Genomic DNA, 5,717 nt, shown 5'->3' with positions numbered 1-5,717 from the left:
ACATATAATACAGTCATACAGTGCTCAGATAATACAGCCATACAGTGCACAGATAATAGTCATACAGTGCACAGATAATACAGCCATACAGTGCACAGATAATACAGTCATACAGTGCACAGATAATAGTCATACAGTGCACAGATAATACAGCCATACAGTGCGCAGATAATACAGTCATACAGTGCACAGATAATACACCCATACAGTGCACAGATAATACAGTCATACAGTGCACAGATAATACACCCATACAGTGCACAGATAATACAGCCATACAGTGCTCAGATAATACAGCCATACAGTGCAGTAAGACATGCCAGTTTTAATACATTTGCTCCACGTGTGGAATGGAAGGTACAAGCTCCTGGTGCCCAGGCAATTGGCATCCCCTGCAGTAGTGCCCAGTGCTGCACTTTAAGCACCAGTAGATGGCGCTGATGCCACTGCACCACAGTACCTAAAACTGCAGCTCAGTCCATTCGACTGCTGTAGTTCCAGTCACAGCCACACTCCCATGATTGGCGCTGTGCCAACGACGAGCTCTCATATCTGCTGACCCTCATTATCAAACAAGCCAAGGATGAGCTTAGCGTTGTATCGTGGAAAACCCTTAAAAACCGCGCCCAGGGGGCGCTGCAGTATCTGGCATCGAGCCAACCGCGCTGTATTACATCTTATACTCCAGTTGCAGTCAAAGCAGCATCATGTGCCGCCCCCTGCTGGTTCACAGCTTTTTCATCAGGCACCACAAGCGTCAGATCCACGAGAACACAACGATCAGATATCAGCAAAGTACTGAGTGAGTCACAGCAGCATGCAGCAGAATTAGGAGTGCAGCTCTGGATGTAACTAGAGCATAAAATCGCTTTATGGATTTTGGTGTCCTGTGTGGAAATTAACCTGGAAGTCTATCCTCTGAGCCGTTTTATTACAGGCGCTGTAGAGGTGGCGCTTTTATATAGAGAGTACACTTGTAAATTACAGGGTAGCGTGTACCTACCTCCTGGGGGTCAGTATCTTCCGGTAACAAGGTCTCATCTTCTCCCAGATTCTTCCACTCTGGATTAGACACCTGGAATATAAAATACACGGAATCAAGTGAAATAAATAGATGAACATTAAAAAAGAAATATAAAAAAGTTAAAAATAATCTAAAAAAAAAAAAAAAAAAAATAATTGAAATTCAAATTAATATAATGTATAAAAATGAATAAAATCTGTATAAAATATTAATAAATGAAAATATTTGATTAATATAAAAATAAAAAAAATTAAAACGAATCTAAACAGTAAAAAACATACAAAATATTATTGAATAAAAAAGTAAATAAGAAACAAAACCTGTAAAATATAAATCATTTGAAGGGGTCGTGTCAGACTTGATGGCTGATCGCTAGGACGGGTCCCGCCTCTGACCTGGACCTACCTCCAGAACGGGCCCCTGAATGTAACGCCTGCGCAGCGTGCTCTCCATTCACTTGTATAGGAGATCCGAGAATAGCCGAGTGGAAGTCCCATAGAAATGAATGGAGAATGCACAAGCGCCGCCGCCGCGCCATTCACGTTTATGGTTCCACCTGAGATGGCGGTTTGCTATTTTTGGCAGTCCTCTAGAAAGGAATGGATGCGCTGCTGCTCTCCGCCCACCGAACTGCTTGAACCGAGCCCCCAGGTCACCGCCGCTCCCATCCGACTGGCGGGCGATTTGCGGATTACCGGAGACGGGTGCTTCGCTCTACTTGAAAACTGACCCAGGAGAATTTCTGAGTTAATTCTGCTCCAATGAAGCTGTGTCTGGTTTTGGTGCGCTGGCCCTTTAAGAAAGCCTATTTGATGTAAAGCAGCGTTTTGCCGCCGTATCATGATTGATCGCAGGTGGAAACCGCATTAATACGGCGAGCGCAAAAGTTCAGAGTTAATTAATTGGTGGCGGGGCAGGTGTTCACTTCATTTCCTCGCACAGATGGGTGTCAGCTGGTGACAACGAGCCGCCACGTTATAAATGGCGAAGGAAAGCGGAGGATACGCGGGTGAGAGAAGACCGCGCGGTCGTCGGGAGCATTAAACACCTTATAATTACTGCGAAGCGGAATACGGTGCCATGAAACCGCCAGAAGTTCTTAAAGTGACAGTGACCCCAAAACTATCAAATGACAGAGGCTGAAGTGCAAGCTCCTGGGCACAGTCCTTACGGAGTCCCCTGCCGCACTGGTACAGAGTAACCTCTGCGCCCCCTATAGGCAGCCCCTGCACACACACGATTATAAGTCGTATTAAAGAGACAGGAAGTCACGTCGGTTTATAACTGAAATAAAATAAGGGATCCTTTAAGGGTAATAAATCAGATGTAAGAGAATTACATAGAGGAAGGAGCAGGGTCCTCCCAGCAGCACAGAGGATTTCAGGAGAGGAGTGTGCTGGTCTTGTGGAGGTCTCATGCTGAGAGTTACATAGAGGAAGGAGCAGGGTCCTCCCAGCAGCACAGAGGATTTCAGGAGAGCAGTGTGCTGATCCTGTGGAGGTCATAGACTGTTATATAGTGGAAAGAGCAGGGTCCTCCCAGCAGCACAGAGGATTTCAGGAGAGGATTGTGCTGATATTGTGGAGGTCACAGGATGAGAGTTACATAGTGGAAGGAGCAGTGTCCTCCCAGCAGCACAGAGGATTTCAGCAGAGGAGTGTGCTGATCTTGTGGAGGTCACAGGATGAGAGTTACATAGTGGAAGGAGCAGGGTCCACCCAGCAGCACAGAGGATGTCAGGAGAGGAGTGTGCTGATCTTGTGGAGGTCACAGGATGAGAGTTACATAGTGGAAGGAGCAGGGTCCTCCCAGCAGCACAGAGGATTTCAGGAGAGGAGTGTGCTGATTTTGTGAAGGTCACAGGCTGAGAGTTACACAGTGGAAGGAGCAGGGTCCTCCCAGCAGCACAGATGATTTCAGGAGAGGAGTGTGCTGATCCTGTGGAGGTCACAGGATGAGAGTTACATAGTGGAAGGAGCAGGGTCCTCCCAGCAGCACAGAGGATTTCAGGAGAGGAGTGTGCTGATCTTGTGGAGGTCACAGGATTAGAGTTACATAGTGGAAGGAGCAGGGTCCTCCCAGCAGCACAGAGGATTTCAGGAGAGGAGTGTGCTGATCTAGTGGAGGTCACAGGATGAGAGTTACATAGTGGAAGGAGCAGGGTCCTCCCAGCAGCACAGAGGATGTCAGGAGAGGAGTGTGCTGATCTTGTGGAGGTCACAGGATGAGAGTTACATAGAGGAAGGAGCAGGGTCCTCCCAGCAGCACAGAGGATTTCAGGAGAGGAGTGTGCTGACCTTGTGGAGGTCACAGGCTGAGAGTTAGATAGTGGAAGGAGCAGGGTCCTCCCAGCAGCACAGAGGATTTCAGGAGAGCAGTGTCCTGATCTTGTGGAGGTCACAGGATGAGAGTTACATAGAGGAAGGAACAGGGTCCTCCCAGCAGCACAGAGGATTTCAGAACACAAGTAAACTGCAGGCTTTTTTATACATTTCAAAAACTGTGAAATAAGACAGAATTCAGGAGCCAGTTTCCTAAAGTGAGTGAATTATCAGCCCACATGGAGACTCCCTCATGTTGGGTTCACATAAGGCAGGACCTACCTGTGGAGACTTCCGCCTGAGACCATTTAGTTGCTGGTCTGTGCGGAGGTTCTTGGCTGCGCTCATTCGCTCCGCACCGGACGGGCTCCTCACCTGGACCTCCGGCTCCTCCTGGGTCCCGTCCAGCGTCTGGGAGCCCCGATCTCCCTGCAGTTCTCCCGCCCGGCGGCTGTGAGATTGTCCCGAATCCATTGGCCTGTGAAATGTAATCTTCCAGAACTGAGGTGAAGCAAGAAGAAGAGGACGGTCCGAGGAGGCACAAGTCACATCCCCTCAGCACATCTTGGACGTCTTTGAAGTTACTGAAGTCTGAGGACTCCTCCAAGGCTCCTTCTCATCCAGGAGAATTAAATCTAGTCAAGAAAGTGATGGATCCGCCGCGCGAACGCTCCAGTCACTTTGGAAAAATTAGAAGATAAAGTCACTTTTTCCTAGTTCCCTGATATAAAGTGTGAGGCACGAGGCACGAGGCATTGTCTCATACTGGACGTGTGAAAGCAGAAAACCACAGGATCAGGTCCAAAAAAGAAAACACAGAAATGGCCAAAATTATCGCCAATGATTTCATAAATTCCAGGCGCATAGTTTTCCCTTAAAAGTGCCTGGCCGGATCTCTGATAACCCTGGGGCTCGGCCCACCCTCCGGGGCACAGCCAGGCTGGCAGGAATGCCCCCGAAATAGTGGAAATATAATCAATTCAGATAAATACCACAAATAATAGAAAAACATTAAAAAAAAATTAGAAAAATGTAAAAACCCCGCACTACGGCTGATGATACTACAACTCCCAAAAAAATTCACTTCTGTGGCCGATACATCTAAGGATCAAAAACTTAACAAACTATAAAAACACTGAAGTTCACACCCGTGCTAATACTAGTAATAATGGTTTTCGCTGATAATAAAAAGACCCAAAAATACTAACAAATTTCAAAAAGTTTAAATTTTTAAAATTTTATTAATATTAATAAAATAATTCCCTAAATGAAAATGCATTTTAATAAATAATCGTAAAATAAGAATTTATTAAAAACATTAAAAAAATTGATGAGAAAAACACTAATAAATAATAACTAAAAAACAGCTGATCAAATACTGGTAACAGTGCTCACACCCAAAAAAGACATAAAATAATTAAAATTCCCACCTCCGTTGTACTAATACCACATCTATCTGAAAATAACAATGTAACAAAATTATAAAAAGTTTTTTATCACTCCGAGGAATAGAATTATTCCCTGAATGTATCGGTCATTTAATGATATGTCAGTAAGAACAATAATGGTGACGTTAGATATTATATTTCATATCGAATCCTAAAAATATAAAATGCTAAATAATAATAAGATTGACAACAACAAAAAAACTATTGGAGAGAAAAAGATGCAAATTAAAACAAAAGCAGCTAAAAAATATATTGAAAAATCACCGCAAAAAAAATGTCTCCACGGCAAATGATAGGACTATAGTAATAACAATAATCACAGCAGAAAACAAAATGCCAAGACGCCCCGACCGCCCCCCCTCCCAGACACAGTGATGACCTGAGACGTCGTGTAAGGAACATTACGGGACCTTACGTCTTGAGAAACGCACGGACGACTTTCTCTGCCAGGAAGGAGACATTAAAGATTGCTGGATGGAGTTAATGATTTCTCGGGGTTCTCTGGGAAGGGTCGGGTGTGAGGGATTCAACCGTGTCCACCAGAAACACACAACTGACCCTGGAGGAGAAAAAAAACAAAAGCCTCTAAAAATCTGTGACCATCCGTAGATCGGACGTTACAGCGAGCGGTCGGAGTGATGGGGGGGGGGGTCCAGGCGACAGGATTGTCGGGAATCAGCAGACCCAGAGCACGGCAGAATCTACTGTAGGAGTCAGAAGAATGAGGAGAATCAGGAGGAGAAGAACCTGGAAGTAACGACAGCACAACATCTAATAAATGTCCACAACAGGGTTTTCTAGGATACTGACACTCGGGGTACAGGATAATGACACTGACACTCGGGGTACAGGATAATGACACTGACACTCGGGGCACAGGATAATGACGCTGACACTTGGGGTGCAGGATAATGACGCTGACAC

This window comes from Bufo gargarizans, chromosome 6 (genome assembly GCF_014858855.1).
Source record: "Bufo gargarizans isolate SCDJY-AF-19 chromosome 6, ASM1485885v1, whole genome shotgun sequence".
Lineage (NCBI taxonomy): Eukaryota > Metazoa > Chordata > Amphibia > Anura > Bufonidae > Bufo > Bufo gargarizans.
The sequence above is the reverse complement of the archived record's forward strand: the minus strand, read 5'-3'. Positions refer to the sequence as shown.